General features: G+C 38.5%; 1 long non-coding RNA gene across 1 annotated transcript in view; it reads right to left on the bottom strand.

Moving 5' to 3' along the window:
* Nucleotides 1-18,555, bottom strand: part of LOC149237929 (uncharacterized) — an 89,065-nt gene that overhangs the window by 11,449 nt on the left and 59,061 nt on the right. The window contains exon 2 of the long non-coding RNA XR_016245331.1: nucleotides 4,351-4,428. This is a non-coding gene — a long non-coding RNA (uncharacterized LOC149237929). The remainder of the gene's footprint in view (nucleotides 1-4,350; nucleotides 4,429-18,555) is intronic.

The raw sequence follows: 18,555 nt of genomic DNA, 5'->3' as shown, positions 1-18,555 counted from the left end.
AGAAGCTAATAAGGAAGAGAAGCTGTCTAAAAGTAGGAAGGAAAGAACTGAGGTTAGGAAGCAAAGAAAATTAAATGGGAAAAAAAATATTGAAGCTGTCTATCAAACCCTAGAACCTTCCTCAGAAGAGGACCACCAAATACTTTCTGAAAGACTAGTTTACCTTCAGGAACAATCAGCTGCAGCAAAGAAAAATAGAGTGTGGAGAAAGGAGACACTAGCTCACAGAATCTAAGGAGGAGCTCTAGACTTGAAGGAAAACTGAGGAAAATACAAACTAAAGGGCCTCACTTTATTGATTTAGGAGGGGAAACACCAGAACAACCTCCAGAAATCCCTCCTGGCCATAGTCCACACCATACTCCTATTCCTCAACCAAATTTTGAGATCAATCCTTCTCAGCCAGATTTTGAGATCAGTCCTTCTCAGCCAGATTTTGAGATCAGTCTTTCTCAGCCAGATTTTGGGGACAGCCCAAGAAATACTACACCTGAGATAGATCCAACCTAGCAAGAAATGTATGATTATATTGAGTCGTTGGAGAAAACTACCACAGATCAAGGCACTTCATCTGCCCAGCCTAATACAGCTCAGGAAGCTCTAATCCAATCACTAAAACAGGAAGTTTTTGAACTGGAGGTCCTAAATAGACACATCAAAAGAGAAAATGAAACATTGAAAGAACATAGTAGGTTGGATAAGATTATTCATGAAAACACCATGTTGCATATTAGGCTGTGGCAGAAGAAAAATAGAAAATTGAAGAGAAAGAGCAGGAGGTTGAGCAAAGCTCTCATCAACCTCAAATTCAAGTGCCTAATGAGGAAGCCTAGGATGACAATGGTACCAAGAAAGAAGAAAAGAAGGCTGGATGTGTTGGAAGAGGTCTCAGAACACATGAACTAAAGGGAGGATGATCACAGTTTTGGTTGCATGAGGACATGCAACACCTTCACAGTGGGGGTATGTTGAGCTCTGAAACTACATCTCCTCTATACACTTTTCTAGACTTTTCCCCTCACCATTGACTCAAAAGCTATAAAAAATCATTACATATTGATTCTGAGAGTACATTTAAGTGGTTTTCTAACTATGTTTTTGTGTTTGCTATTTTACTTAGATTTTTCTCATCAGCTGCAGAATGCAGCCACTTTCCATAGCTGACTTGAGATTCCGTAGCTGTTTTTTTTTATCTCTAAGTTACAGGTGTCATCAAGCAAAACGAAGCATGTGGGCAGTATAGGAATGATCTGGACATGGATCAGGTCCTATTGGTTCATCTAAATGCGTAGAGGAAAGCCTTGGTCAAATAGTGGTCAAACGAGGAGTTCTACGACAAACAAGTCTCTATTTCAACACATAAAGGGTCCGAGACCATTCCTAGATCCATGGGTTCATGTTGACAGCTGTAGACTGCCTCCACGACGTAAATCCAACATACATCTTTTGGTAGAATGAGCAATCTTGGCAACCATCATGCTAAGCTCACGGATGTTTTATTTTTACGTGTCTTCTGCTGAAGAAGCTCCATAGGAAAAACAGTTATGTAATTTCCCTTATAAGTAACGTGTTTTCAAACGCATGTAGTTAGTTTTTTTTGATATAATATTGTTGTTAATTTTATGTACTATGTCGTGACACTAGTCTTGCTGTTGTAACGAGAGGATCCTTCCTCTATTTTGTAATATAATAAGACTATTTTATATGACTGTGTGAGCATAATCACGGATTGACAGCGTGTTAACCAAGGCCATGCAGAGGGCCCCTGCTGGCTAAGGTTTCGTTCTTTATTTCTGTAAAGTTTTCATATGCTGTTGTTTTATTTCCATTGTAGATATTTCATAGTTTGTTCACTTGTGTATATTTCACATTTCAGTTATGGTGTTAATGTTTCATTCATGTACATGATTTCCCAAGCGTTGTATATTTTTGCTAACACTGAGCAGTGTGTTTCAGGTTAGGATAGGCCCAGGCATTTTCATACAATTTTTGCAATAACTAGTGATATGAAATTAGCTTCTTTGCTGACTTTGTTTTCTTAGCTTTTCAATTCCATTTATGCTTTGATTTCAGTCTTATTCATTTGTTGTTAACAATTAGTTTAAATATCAAATTCTTCATGCCATTTAACGTTATCTCCAGAGCCATGGCTTAACCCCGAAAAGCTACTTGGCGAGCTATCGGATTTTGAGTGAAGTGATTTGATTCTTCATGTTATTGACGTTATCTCCAGAGCCATGGCTTAACCTGGAAAAGATACTTGGTGAGCTATCGGACTATAAGTAAAGAGACTTGATTTTATTTTTATTTGCAAGTAGATAATTTAGATATCAATTCCTCATGTTATTGACGTTATCTCCAAATCCATGGCTTAACCCGAAAAGCTACTTGGCGAGCTATTGGACTATAAGTGAAGTGAATTGGTTTTAATTTTATTAGTTTGCAGTTTTTGATTTGTTTGAGTGCAATAGCTTAACTTTTATTTATGTATTTAGATGAGCAGTAGAAATAGAGATTTCATGATCAATAGTTCATCATTTGTTTCATTCAAATAGTTGCACATTTACATTCTTGTTTAGCTGCACATTTACATTCTTGTTCAAGTATTAATTTCATCACTAGAATGTTTTGAGATCCTCTAAAGTGTTAAGTTCAGGAAGTCATCATAAAGGACATAATTGTCTTAAAATCTATACCCATACTTGCCTTATAAAGTATTCTTAAAACTTAGGAATAGGATTTCCATTTGCATTAGGAGACAAACCAAGATAAAACCCCCAAAAACAAGATAAAAATTGAAAACAATAAAAAGTAAGAAAGAGGTTGCCTTGCACATATAGTGCGCCACACTTCATCAGTTTATGACTCCCGGATTGATAATTAATGTAGCAATTTAGGACATACTAAATTGACTAAACAACTGTGAACTGCAGAATACCTCCCGACGAACTGAGAAGTATAGGCAAGCAATCTCCTTGAATGTTGTGTTTGGTGTATCACAGTGTACAAGGCGGCCGACTCGGTTACCTAAGGATGGATAGAAACCTAGTGTTGTCCTCCCATATATACCCAAAAGTACATGGAGGCCCAATCCGTATAAGCGATGTCTAATGCAAAACTGCATAGTGAGAGCATTCACATATACTTTACGTACTGTAACACCACCCTATATACCCGAAGGTACGTGGACGAGCTATGATATACTCACTTACGTGGAATGAGATATCACACTCGGGATGTATTTCAGACAAGTTAGTGACAACTGCTTTGTTTTATGACACTGGAACACGTCTCTAGCCTAGATCTCTATATGTTTTTCTTTAGGTGACAATGCTCCCTTAGGTAAATTCAGATAAATTTTAAGTTGATCTTCTTTAGAATTTTCCTTTCAAGGTTCACCACGTGATATATATTTGCAATTCCTAAAATTCAACTATCATGATAAAAATTCTTTTCATTCAATTGAACAATGAAAACCTTAGCTAGTAGGCATAGAGCGATCAGATCTTTGACAAAAAGCAAAGAGCACATCTGATGCAATTTCCCTAGCTATTCCTTTCAAGCATTCACAAACTACAATATGAATGATGTAAATTTTTCTTTTCGATTCCCTTAATGTTATGGTGAACATAAATGAAACTAATTCACATACAATCAATCAATCTTTTTATAAGAACGAAGACTTTACGACAGTTCAATTTCGAAGGAAAAGAAGACTTCTATGACACTTTCTTTCGAACAAAGATTAATCGACTATAATCTAACTTTGACTATAGACTACTAATGACAAAGAAAACATTTAAGAAACATTAATCAATTAAATCAAAGTAGGGCTAGACAAGGAGATAGAAACTTGTTCTCTAAGACATGACATTCATTGATCATTTAGCAAACAAACAAATAGAGAAAAGTTGGAAAAACTCATTCCGAAGGTGGGAAATTGACCCTAGGAGGATCAGCGCAGCCCTGAATGGGAGGCAATGCACTTCAGAGCACTGTCCCTAAACCAAGGGTTCTCTGCAGTGTAGTGTGTCCCTCACAAGCTTGCACTGGTGAGAGTGAGCCATTTCAAAAGGCAATTTGACACAGTTTTGACCAAATTTTCAATGCAAAAGAGCTGAATTACAATCTATGAACACAAGTAATCTCTGCAAGGATGTCCTAGGAGGTGGATAACCTACTAGGAAATAGGATCTTCCCCAGTGGAGTTGGCAATTTGTTTTGGATAATTGGGTATCTACGGATGAATACTAATTCCCTAGATAAGTAGCCATATCTAGAACAACAGTTTAAAGTGTTTTAGTCTTTTCCTATAAGCAATAGATAATATGAGAAGATGAGAAGACCTACTTGTAGTTCTGATTTCCTCTCATCTCCTTTATATCGATCCCATCACTCCTTCCTGTACTTGATATGCTTGAGAAGTACCTATAAACACAACAGAAAACAAAGAATTGATCAATGCAAAAGATCTGTTGAATATAAGTGAAAGGAATCAGATACAATTTGCACATATAAGCATTATAAAACAATACAAATGTATGGGAGAAAGGTTCAAACACTTTATTGAATAGAAGAAGGAATTACAACCATTGATGTCTGATTCAAAGCCATTCCTCCAGCTTGGATTCCATCCACATAACATCAAAAGCATGACAAACATGTAGTATTACAATACTTGCTTCAAAGCCAAATCTCATAGCAACATTATCTCCCTACAATTCAACATAATCTAGCCCCGGATCACATATATGAGTGGTTAATTTATAGGAAGATGAAGGAGGTTTTGTCATAAATGGTGGCATTGAATGGACTTCCATACTTAGAATTAGTTCCATGGAGGAAGGGATGAGAGGATAGGATGCATCTTAACTCATTCCTCATCCATTTTCGAGCTCATAGGAGTTGATAAGTGAGGGAACCTTCTAGATGACTCCAAAATATAAGACTATTCCCCAAACCCTATGTGAATTTCACTCAATCGCACCCAGCAGAGGTGAAAGGAAGCCTAAGTGCTCTGCAGAGCACGCTGGCATGGACTTAACTGCTCTGCAGCGCACCCTTACATGGGCCTACATGCGCTAGTCCCTCTATAGGTTATTTTTGGATGTCTTCAAGTCATGAAACTGTCTGGGAAGGAGGCATTCATAGGGGTGACTTGTTTAGGGCATGTAGCAACTAAAATTAGTATTTGATGAGCCCTAAAACACTGATCTAGACGATGGGATTGATGTGCCCAAATGGATCTGTAATACCTGTGATTCTCTCTGGCTTTCTTGTGAGTGTTTTCTCGTCCTCTAATTTTCTTTTCATCCTTCTGAATTAGGTTTATCAGATTCGCAATCCAATATTCTCATGGCCTCTTTCCATCCACATCATTTTCTGCGTTTGGATTTCTTGGAAAGCCCTCCAAATTTTGAGAATATTTTGACTAGTGCTTCACTATGTCTTCCATCTGATTGTGTTTTCGTACTCTGTTTGGCTAGTGCCTTTGCTTTTTGAAGCTTCATCCTCTCAATCTGTTTTTGAGTTAGGGTATTTTGGGATGGAGGTTTATGCGGAGAACCACTAAGTCCTTGAGACCCAGTACTCAATTTTTTCACTGCAATTTTCTACGCATATTTTCTCATTTCATTGAACCCAAATCCCATCACCCTATATACAAATTTGTTAGCCATACCTCTAACATAAATCAAATTTGTAATGGTGTAAAATCTGCGATATCGTACGCCCATTGGCCTAGCATCCCTCTCTCTGATCGTATGGTTCATGATGTAGCAATATTTTCTCTTGCAAGCATATATGAAGAGTTTTCCCTTATCATAGGGCTTGCCGAAACAATGCAAAATATGTGATAGATGAATTCGAAGGCGATGGTGGTATTATTGTTAAGGAAGATCACGATTGCATCATCTAACTTTAAGCCTTCAATGCAGTGAGTGAATGAAAAATAGCGCAAATGATCAATTCCAATCCACTCGCGTACCATGAGAAGCACTTCGTAGTAGTGTTGAGCAATGGTGAGGTCAAGCTGCTATGTCGATAGGTTGACCTACTTTGTAACTAAATTTTTAAGTAACTGTAATCAATTGGATGGCTCAAACTATTTTAGTCACCCAACACCTAAATCAAGGACCCACGAAATGTAAACGTAATTTGAGAGGGGAGTTAATTTCAAAGGGGAACGCCTTACGACATAATTATTATTAAATATAAACTAAACATTAATCTAATGACTATAGTTCAATCATCTAACGTTAAAATTATGAAAGCCCTATTCCAAAATAAACATACCTATTTATATAATTATTATAATTATAAAATATAATTATCAAATAAAAAAGAAACCATATACTAATTAAAAAATATTGACATTTTTTTTAGAAAATTCTTATTTAACTATAATGTTATGAGTTGTATATATATGTGGAATACACTCCCACTAAGTCTAGTAGATTTTAATGGCTATAGCCTTTCAAATCATTATATCTTCTTTGTTTATTATTTTATATTTTTTGAAAAGTAAAATAGAATACTAACTAATTTAATTACATTTTTTATAGTTTTAAATAAAAATTATAATTATAATGGTAAATACCGGAAGGGACAATGTAGCCATATATGGAGCACCAATATTTCCAAAAGGAGGAAAAGGACTAAGATTCCCATCAAAAGGAATTCCTTGATCGGTGGACTCCGGATTTGATGCCATATGTGTCAACCTAAGATTAGCTAAGGAGCGAGCATGGAGGATGCTTAATCAAAGTATTATAGCAAAACAAAAGAAGGATAATCTAGGGAAAAGGTTTACCAAGCAACTGTGAACTGCAGAATACCTCTCGACAAACCGAGAAGGACAGGCTAGAAATCTCCTTGAATGTTGTGTTCGGTGTATCATACTATACAAGGCGGCCCACTCGGTTACCTAAGGATGGATAGAGATCTAGTGTTGTCCTCCCATATATATCTGAAAGTACGTGGAGGCCCAATCCGTATAAGCATTGTCTAATGCAAAACGGAACAGTGAGAGCATTCCCATATACTTTACGTATTGTAACACTGCCCTATATACTCGAATGTACATGGATGAGCTACAATATACTCACGTACGTGGAATGAGGTATCACACTTGGGATGTATTGCAGACAAGTTAGTGACAACTGCTTTGTTTTACAACATAGGAACACGTCTCTAGCGTAGAACTCTATATGTTTTTCTTTAGGTGACAATGCTCCATTAGGTAAATTCAAATAAATTTTAAGTTGTTCTTATTTAGAATTTGCCTTTCAAGTTTCACCACGTGATATATATTTGCAATTCCTAAAATTTAACTATCATGATAAACATTCTTTTCATTCAATTGAACAATGAAAACCTTAAATAGTAGGGATAGAGAAATCAGGTCTTTGACAAGAAGCAAAGAGAACATCTAATGCAATTTCCTTAGCTATTCCTTTCAAGAATTCACAAACTACAATATGAACGATGCAAGTTTTTCTTTTCAATTCCCCTATTGTTATGATGAACAGAAAGGAAACTAATGCACATACAATCAATCCATCTTTTTATAAGAACGAAGACTTTACGATAGTTCAGTTTCAAAGGAAAAGAAGACTTTTATGACACTTTCTTTCGAACAAACATTAATCGACTATAATCTAACTTTGACTATAGACTAGTAATGACAACCAAAACATTTAAGAAACATTAATAAATCAAATCAAAGTAGGGCTAGAGAAGGAGATAGAAACTTGTTCTCCAAGTCATGACATTCATTAATCAATCAGCAAACAAACAAACATAGAAAAGTTGGCAAAACTCATTCCAAAGGTGGGAAATTGACCCTAGGAGGATCAGCGTAGCCCTGAATGGGAGAAAATGAGCTCTAGAGCACTGTCCCTAAGCCAAGGGTGCTCTGCAGTGCACTGTCCCTCACAAGCCTTCACTGGTGAGAGTGAGCCATTTCAAAAGGCAATTTGACACAATTTTGACCAAATTTTCAATGCAAAAGAGTTGAATTACAATCTATGAACACAAGTAAGGTCTGCAAGGATGTCCTAGGAGGTGGATAAGCTACTAGGAAATAGGATCTTCCCCAGTGGAGTCACCAATTTGTTTTGGAAAATTTGGTATCTACAAATGAATACTAATTCCCTAGATAAGTAGCCATATCTAGAACAACAGTTTAAATTGTTTTAGTATTTTCCTATAATCAATAGATATTATGAGAAGATGAGAAGACCTACTTGTAGTTTCGCTTTCCTCTCGTCTCCATTGTATCGATCCTGTCTCTCCTTCCCGTACTTAATACGCTTGAGAAGTATTTGTAAACACAACAGAAAACAAAGAATCAATCAAAGCAAAAGATCTATTGGATATAAGTGAAATGAATAAGATACAATTCTCACATATAGCATTATAAAACAATACAAAAATATGGGAGAAAGGTTCAAACACTTTATTGAATAGAAGAAGGAATTACAACCATTGTTGTCTGATTCAAAGCCATTCCTCGAGCTTGGATGCCATCCACATCACATCAAAAGCATGACAAACTTGTAGCATTACAATACTTGCTTCAAAGCCAAATCTCATAGCAACATTATCTCCTTACAATTCAACATAATCCAGCCCTTGATCACATACATGAGTGGTCAATTTATAAGAATATGAAGGAGGTTTTGTCATAAATGGTGGCATTGAATGGCCTTCCATACTTAAAATTAGTTCCATGGAGGAAGGGATGAGAGGATAGGATGCATCTTAACTCATTTCTCATCCATTTTCGATCTCATAGGAGTTGATAAGTGAGGGAACCTTCTAGATGACTCCAAAAGATAAGGCTATTCCCCAAACCCTATGTGAATTTTGCTAAATCTCGCCTAACACAGGTGAAAGGAAGCCTAAGTTCTCTGCAGAGCACCCTGGCATGGACTTAAATGCTCTACAGCACACCCTTACATGGGCCTACCTATGCTAGTCCCTCTAGAGGCTATTTCTAGATGTCTTCAAGTCATGAAATCGTCCGGGAAGGAGGCATTCAAAGGGGTGACTTGTTAAGGGCATGTAGCAACTAAAATTAGGGTTTGATGAGCCCTAAAACACTGATCTATATGATGGGATTGCTATGCCAAATGGATCTGTAACACCTGTGATTCTCTTTGGCTTTCTTGGGAGTGTTCTCTTATCCTCTACTTTTCTTTTCATCCCTCTGAATTAGGCTTATCAGATTCACTGTCGAATATTCTCATGGCCTATTTCCATCCACATCATTTTCTACATTTGGCTTTCTTGGAAAGCCCTCCAAATTCTGAAAATATTTTGACCAGTGTTTCACTATGTCTTCCATCCGATTATTTTTTCATACTCTGTTTGGCTAGTGCCTTTGCTTTTAGAAGTTTCATCCTCTCGATCTATTTCTAATTTAGGGTATTTTGGGATTGAGGTTTATGCAGAGAACCACTAAGCCCTTGAGACCCAATAATCAATTTTTTCACTGCAATTTTATCCGCATATTTTCTCATTTCATTGAACCCAAATCCCATCACCCTATATACAAATTTGTTAGCAATACCTCTAACATAAATCACTAGAAAACAAATTTATAATGGTGTAAAATCTGTGAGATCATATGCCCGTCAGCCTAGCATCCCTCTCTCTGATCGTATGGTTCATGATGTAGCAATATTTTCTCTTGCAAGCATGTATGAAGAGTTTTGCCTTATCATAGGGCTTGCCGAAACAATGCAAAATATGTGACAGACGAATCCAAAGGTGATGGTGGTACTATTGGTAAGGAAGATCATGATTGTAGCATATGAATTTAAGCCTTCGATGCAGTGAGTGAATGAAAAATAGCACAAATGATCAATTCCAATGGACTCGCGTACCATGAGAAACACTTCGCAGTATTTCCAAGCAAGGGTGAGGTCGACCTGCTATGTCGGGAGGTCAACCTGCTTTGTAACTAAATTTTCAAGTAACTCTAATCAATCAGATGGCTCAAACTATTTTAATGGCCTAACTCCTAAATCAAGGACCCATGAAATGTACACGTAATTTGAGAGGGGAGTTAACTTCAAAGGGGAACACCTTACGACGTAATTATTATTAAATGTTAACTAAACATTAATTTGACGACTATAGTTCAATCATCTAACATTAAAATTATGAAAGCCCTGTTCCAAAATAAGCATACCTATTTATATAATTATTATAATTATAAAATTATAAAATATAATTATCAAATAAAAAAGAAACCATATACTAATAAAAAAATATTGACAATTTTTTTAGAATTTTTTTATTTAATTATAATGTTATGAGTTGTATATATATGTAGAATACACTCCCACTAAGTCTAGTAGATTTTAATGGCTATAGCCCTTCAAATCATTATATCTTCTTTGTTTATTATTTTATATTTTTTGAAAAGTAAAATAGAATACTAACTAATTTAATTACATTTTTTATAGTTTTAAAATTAATAATATATATATATATATATATATATATATATATATATATATATATATATATATATATATATTTAAAAATTTATAATGTCATTAGAATTCAAAGCAAAACTTTCAATCAAACTTTAAATTTTATTTGAGACAATAGTATGTAATTGAAAGAAAATCAGAGGTTTCGCACCCATGAAACGCAAGTGAGTTTTGGTGGTATCCTACCACACTCGATCATCAATAATATTTGATTCATAATATTAGTCACCAATATAACTTTGTATGCTAAATCATCCTCATGACATAACCATCAACATCTTCATAATTGTGAGAAAAAACTAATGTAAATAGAGACATAATGGAACACATTATGTGTAACTGCTCGAGATGAAGGTACAGAAATCCTATACGCCACTGATCTTTTCCTTTATAGGATTTCAAAAGATACCATAAATAATAGAGACAATTTTTCTCCCTTCCAAAACCCTATGGAGCTCTTTTAGGGTCTTACATTTAAAAACACTAATATAGGGAATCAAAAATATGCTCAAACAGAAAATGCTCATTTTCTTTTGAAACTAGTTTCAAATCATAGATCTCGTCATTCTAATTCCAATGATGCTTTAATCACCTCAATCTTATACTGTGTGTGAAATTTGTCATGTTCTGAAGGTTTTCACAAATAACTAAAAATTCAACTTGCAAGGTTGACTGGCCAGTTTGTACAATGGCATCATGCTAACATCAGTAGACTGGATAGGCGATATGGTGGTCGGAAGAGCCAATCCAGGGCTGAAAAGTCGCAAAGAGTGATTGGTTGTGGTGTTTGTGGTTGTGCCAACCGTAGGACACAATGTGGCATAATGGGAGGCTTCCACGTGGCCCAATGGGAGGTCGCCACGTGGCTTTATGGTATTCGTCAAAATTTTGTTATGGTTATCAACTAACCCCGTAGTAATCAAATCCATGACCTCACAGTTAACACCCAACCACCATACCTTTCTACCAACTTCGGCGCTAATTACAACTACCCGAAGAATTTAAATTTAAGTTTGAGTGGTTGATACATTGGCGGGAGAGGGAAGAGCATGTGGCCGCAGCCCCAAGTTCTATAATATCTGCATGAGCATGGTGACCGTGAGAGGCCTGGGTCAGGAAGCCCTAGCTCGGGGTTCTACTTAACTCCACACGACCGTCTACAGGGGCACTAGAGGAGGGTTGGCACATTGCCCTAGACTACTATTGGGCGCGGGATCCCCCAAGACAAGTTTTAGGCCTTAAAGCCTAGATTTTGACCAAATCTGATGTAAAGACTCTGTGGTTTGTGGGCACGAAGATTGTAAATGAGTCATAGGGTTGTCCGTCCTCTTTTTTGTAATGTAATATCTGCTTTATAGATCTACCCATGGTTAGCGAACCATGGGATTGTATAAATAGAGTGAGGGTCTAAGTTGTAAAAGGGAATAACCACGGAAGTCTGAAAGGTCTAATGATGTTGAATTAAGTCTTAGTCAAAGTGTTAAGTCATGTCTTTGGGTCATAGAGTAGGAGAAGGCTCTACAACTGAGTGCATAGAGGCCTAGTAGTCTGCAGCTGAGTGCGCGGACCCCTGCAGCTAAGTGTGCAGGGTAGGTTGAGTCTGTAATTGATTGAAGCATTAATAAAGAGAAGTTTTACATCATTTCTGTGTATCCTTTTCTATTTTTTGCATTGAATATGTTGGATATAAATTGCATTTCTATTGTCTATATAATGCACAAACCTATATGAATGTGTTGATAAAGCGAATAGAAGATAAAGTATTTGTTTACGCAAAGATAGCTAGCTGTTATAAGAAGATACATAAGATCTGCAGTGTAACTTGGGGAAATAGCACAGATCGATGCTTTAGCAGCGTGAAAGAACCTCAACCCCTGGTTAGGACTACGCGAAGGTGATTATAATAGATCATGAAGGCCTCGAGGGTCAGGAAAGTGTGCGAAGGTATTCAAAGTTGGACTACACCGACCCCTGACACATCTCAAGGGTGTGGAAACTTGGTTCCAGAATCCCCCATACTGCTTTGGGTGAGAACTTAGCTCGCGCTCCATGGGTTGTTGCCAAAAGGGCCAGTAGTACAGGGATTTGTTTAGATAAATAACTCTGAACTTGGGTCAGGCCCCCTCAAGCCAACAAATGGTTCTGTTGCCACGACCAGAATCTACATTGAGATGTCTGATGTCGTATCATTGGAATCTAGCTAAGAAGGAAATTGAAGGTTGGCTAGACAGGAGGATTCACGAGTTTTCAGCAGAGGAGAACAAGAATCTGTGACTGAAAAACGAAGAGTGGTTAAACTGCTACCTGTACACAAAGATCCACGAAATTTACTTCACATCTTTCCCTACTGAGCTATATGAGTGGAACGCGAAGCTAGCAGATAGCCAAGGAAGGTGGAAGCTCGACAATCCGATTTTGTGGACCCCAAAGTTGGTGTGTAGATTGGAAGCATCGGAGGATAAGATTGCGCGCACCGTTGATGATTGGCTCGATCAGATTATAGGAGGATTCATTACTGAGTTCATTGTAGATACTTCAGTTAGCTATAGCGAGGCAGAGCGATGCTTTCTCAAAGGACCATGAGGTAAGTACGTAAAGTCTTTGAACATTTGGATTAAAAGGTTATTGTGTGAAAAGATGGTTATGGAATTACCTTGATGTCTGGAGTTAGGCGAAGTGGAAAAACCTATAGAAACGAAGGAAATAAGGGACCAGAGAATAGTCCTTTGATTTCACCTCCATGAAGGGACGAGGAAGAGCTCACGAAGGTCTCACCGTGAAGTGCGATCAATTTGATAAGGCAGAGGATTCCACGCATACCACCCACACCCACACCACCACCAGCTGCACAACCTTCACCTCCATCTTCACCACCTTCGCCACCACCACCAGTTAATATGGCAAGCACAATGAAGTTTCCTGTGTTGAAGGGAGTAGGACATGAAGATCCAGACCAGTTTTGATTCGTGATAAGAGCTGTATGGGAAGCAAAGGGAGTTACAAATGATAATATAATGAAAGCGACACTGTTAGCGCTTAGTAGGATCACACGCTGACCTGTATATTAAGCATTCTAATGACAATCCGACTGTAGGGATCACGGATATCCAAATTGCATTGAACATAGAATTTAGTAGGCTGAAGTCAGAGGCGCAGTCGATCATTGGATTCAAAGAGATCACAATGGTACTAGGCGAGACTCCTTGGGAGTTGGATTAGAGGCTAAAGTGCATGATTCGCGAAGCTAATATGACTTTGATGGATGGACAGCACCATGAATGGTTTGTAGCATCGCTAATGCCACATTTGAGGAACACGATATCGCAACACAGGTTAACGACTCAGGTAGAGGCCTTGGGGATCACGATGAAGCTGCATGAGACCTCGATACAAGAACCTAACTTGGGAGTTCAACAGATCCACGGGTAGTTGAAAAACTTATGCCTTGAGATGCAGAGTCTAAAACAGGATAGAATAGTCCGAGAAGAAGTGCACAAAGAGGTATGGTGCGTTAAATGTAAGGGTCAGGGTCATGATAAGGACCATTGCCCAGTATTCGCGAATTACCTCGATGGAGGAGGACCGATGTTTTTAAGACTGGAGTGTTACAGGGAAAAGTGTCTATATAGAACTGCTCTATCCCACTAAGGTGTGACAGCTGCCTTACAAACAAACAAAGAAGAGCTACTTATGTTTTTCCTTTATGAATTATAGATAGAGAGGAACAGAAAGACCAACCTCCGTCTTGCGCTAATCCCTTGATTCGATCCCTCTCTTCTTTGATAGTCCTCAGCTACCTGCTCCCTTGCACGCCCAGCTTCACAAAGTACCTGTAAGATCATAGAAGCATAGCACTATACAAAGACATGGATCTATAATCATAAACAATCTAGGATCAGATGTAAATTGACCATACAAATGTAACAAGCATCAATGATACAAAAGCATGGAGGAAAACTCAAATAGATTTTATTGATAAACAAGAAAATATCTAGGAGGAGTTACAACAAGTTGTTCCGACCGAGCATCAACCTCCCAGCAAAGAAGCCCCTCTTCACCTCAAACAAAGCTTAGATCACCCAACAATCTGATGTTTGTCTCTAGAAACCAACAGCAATTCCTTACAATATGCAAAATTCCAGCCTCTGGATCTTTGGGATGAGGGATCCATATATAGATATCTGTAAGGGGGATGAGTCAGCTTGTGATTTGATTAGTGTCTTCTCTCTGATAGTTCTTTCTTCCACTTGGAGACTGAGGGCCTCTTACTCATCCTTGGTCGAATTCAGTGAGGCAAGTGTCACAGGAGAAGATTTTGGAAGCTTCCATTGCCTCTCCACCTCGCGGAATGACACTGCCATTTGTCATTTCTCACCCATCGCACCCCACATAAGGGACTTTTGAAATGCAACGCACCCTCACAGTGTATTTAGGTGAGATGCAACGCACTTAGCCAGTGGAGCAGCTGCAATGATCCTGTTTTGAGCAATTCTGAGTAGTTTTTCATGGAGAACTTTTGGGAGAAGCTGTAATCTGTCGACCTTGTTCCTTTAGGGGTTAGAACAACACTTTTAGGGACTTAGGAGCCCTTGGTTTATGGACATTTCATGCTTGGGGTTGTAGGGCACAAAAATGTCTATAACAGTTGCCCCCTAAAGTATGATGCCGCTAACCTTTTGGTGTCGGGTGAAATGCTTAATTATGAGGATCCGAAGTTCTTTCAATGTTGGGAGGAGACCTGTAATAAGATACAATACAATACATTATCTTCATACTATTTTCATGATCTAGCTGAGGCAGGCATTCCCATGCTCAGCTTTATAAATTCATTTTAATGTACATAGGACAGACAATCGTCTGAGTGTAGACTGATGATTCTGATAGAGCCATCATCCTTTTGAGTGGATGATTATCTGTGCAGCAATGATGTACTTTTAATGTCTTTATTTCCTTTGAATATATATCACAACCCGGATGGATGAAACTAGATCCGGGGTATTCAATCTCGTCCGATCTTCACTCAAAGTACAAGTCGATCCATGTGAGAAATGTTCTGAAGTCGAACATGGAAAGACATCGCTTGATTACCAGTCAATGATGTAAACTGTTAACAAGCACGAGAGGAATCACCGATAATGATAATGACCCTCAAGGTACTGCAGTACAATTCACGTGGTGTGAATAAAGGACTTGGCATCAAACACCACGCAAAATCTTTCGGTCGAAGGCCATTGATGTAAACCTGTCTCCGGAAGTGAGAAACTTGCCATTGAGGCATGCAAGCTTCAAAGTACTGAATGGGGTGTTCCTAGATCAACTTCTTGGATAATGAGCTGATGTCGACAAGAAGTGATCCGTCACAAGAGGGCCTTAATGAATCCCACATCAATGACACGGAACGGATTAAATGATTTTAATGGAGGTGAAAACGATCTGGTGATATAAGGTTCAGGGTGGCGGTCATGAAAGAATGGAGTATAATGTATGGTAGTGGGTGGGACACAGGTGAATTCTCTGAATGACTTCTCTTGAACATATCGGCGACACTGATGTGATGGATTGGTAGCATTAACCCCAAATGTGGATGGTATGGCGTGACCATGGTGATGTGACCGGTGAATGAAACAACCCAACTCGACTCGGACACGGAGCGGAAGTGTCATGTTCAAGAGCGACTTGCTACCAACAAAGTTTCTTTGATTTTAAGTATGGGGGATTTACGCAGTGCATTATATTAGATATCATTTTTGGGATTCAACTGCGTTAAGTAAGTCATTCAAACGTATGACCATTTCCATGAGAGGTAGTCGTAACTGACTAATTTCTCATGATTTTTTAATAGTTCACTTAGCACTCATTGCATCGGGTGATGCTCACAGGGGTGAAGAAGTGGGATTGAAACTAGTGAAATGTGGAGAACGAATCACATAGCATCAATCATCACTTCCGGGGCTTGCACCCGGTAACCAGGACTTCCCAGGAGGTCACCCATCCCAGAACTCCTCTGGCTCAAGCGCGCTTAACTGTGGAGTTTTTCCCACAATCAAGCCCACTTAGCTTGCTACCCCATTTGCAAAACCTTAGCAAGTATTGTGCCTCAAAGTTTCTTTGAGTTTTCTTCCCAATTTTTCCCCAGTCATTGCTGACCAGTACCTCTTTATTTTTGTCAAGCTTGAGGAGGATAACATATGCTTGTTCTATAATTTCCCTTCGGGCAAACCCATCGCTATGTTTTAACGAGCCTAGCGATAGTGAAACTCGTTCTCGTCTATAGACAAGTTTGTCGCTATTAATCTTTTTAACGACAAAGATAACTCGGTCCTTTTCAATTTTAGAGAGTCTGAAAAGGAACGTAAAGGTAACTCCAAAATTCCTTTTTCGTCATCTAATCCCTTAAGTCCGAAAAATGATAAAACAATACAGAAGGGATGGATTTTCGATACTTTTAACGAGCCGAACAAAACAAGCGCTCGATCTTTTTGTGTAATAATCCCTCAGGTCCAAAAAGATTAAAATCTAGAGGAGGGATAGCACTTCTTGTCCCTTTAATGAGCTGGAGAGGCCAATGGCTCGGCAATCTTTTCATATTTTACGAGTCAATTGAAAAGAGCTTAAAGGAGACTCGTCTTTTGAGGAACGAGTGATAAAACAGATAGCAGTTGATTCCAAGTAAGGTTTGGAATTTTCCAATCATGACAGTGTCACAAGGATGGCTAGTGAAATCACTCTTCGCAGCTATTCCTATAAAGGGGTAAACAATCAAATGGAGGTGAATGATCGGCCAATGGAAAAAGTGGAGGTGACAGTGCAAACACAACCAAGGCTTTAATGGCTGAAGTACTACATTCACGATGGTTATTTACCGGGGAATAGTTCATTTTTTAACGAGCTTGAACTATGTGCTAAAACTGCTCGATTAAATGGTCCCATTTTGATTTTACCATAAATAGCTTTATTCTTTCAAAGATTGTATTGTATTTTCAACTGCTTCATCAAACTAGTCAAGAATGAACAATATATGCTTGAAAACGAGTTAGAACACTAATATTTTACTTTCAACTACGTAAAAAGTAATGAAAAAGTGTTTTTACCTCTCATTTTACCATTTCATTTGAACTTTGGTTTGTTGATGCTTTGGAGGTGTTTTTCCCCCTTGATTTTCATCAGCTCATTTCAGGAGATTCTGTGGACTATTCTCGACACCGTCTGGACCAGGTAGGAGATAAACCTAAGCTCTTTCATTTCATGGTTTCCATTTTGCATTTTGAGCTTGATTCCTAGCTTTTCTGAGCCCCTGGGGTTTGAAGAACTCGTTCTGCCTTCAGCGCACCCTCTGTGTATCGAAAGCTGTGTTGAATGTTGGCCTGTCTAAAGGCTATCTGACATTCAACGCACCTAGATCACTGCTGTAGGTGCGTTGGGCGCAGAAAAGGAATTTAATGCACAATTTTTGATGGAAAGTTTCCCTGTTTCTTACCAAAATCAGGATCTAACTCTTCTCTTGTTTGTTTTTCAGAGATCTTTGGAGTAAGATGACAATTACATGGCGAGAACGTGAGCATGAAGAAGTGGACATGCTTGCCCTACATGATCCGGTTACAGTGAACGCACTGCGGAACTGTGGCTTGCTGAAGTTCTTCTGCATTTCTAGCATGAGACATCAGATCAACTTACTGCAGTATTTTCTCGATGCTTGGGATCCTACCAATAAGTTTTCCAGATCAGGGGCAAATCTATCCCCTTGACTGTAGTAGACATCTATTTCTTGTTTGGCTTGTCGAGGCGGGGTGCCCCCATCTCCTTGTCAGGTTCGGCCCGAGGAGGCGACTCTGTGAGAGATTATGTTCGCCGGTACTGCAGAGAAGGATCTTAGCCGAGTAAAGACGGCAAGATCATCATTCGTGATGTCACTGACAGGTCCCTCAGGACTATTCTGTTTACTTTTGGTAGGATGGCCGGTGGTGCGGCTCTTCATGTAGCCAACCGATCTTATATGCAGCATGCCTTGGAATGCCTCCAACCGAAGGTGTTCAACTGGTGCGACGCAGTA

This window comes from Pinus tabuliformis, chromosome 8, assembly GCF_031772625.1.
Source record: "Pinus tabuliformis cultivar Carrire ecotype Pingquan chromosome 8, CPIR1, whole genome shotgun sequence".
In the NCBI taxonomy this organism is placed as follows: Eukaryota; Viridiplantae; Streptophyta; class Pinopsida; order Pinales; family Pinaceae; genus Pinus; species Pinus tabuliformis.
Note: the sequence above shows the minus strand (reverse complement) of the source record. Positions and strands in the feature narration are given on the sequence as shown.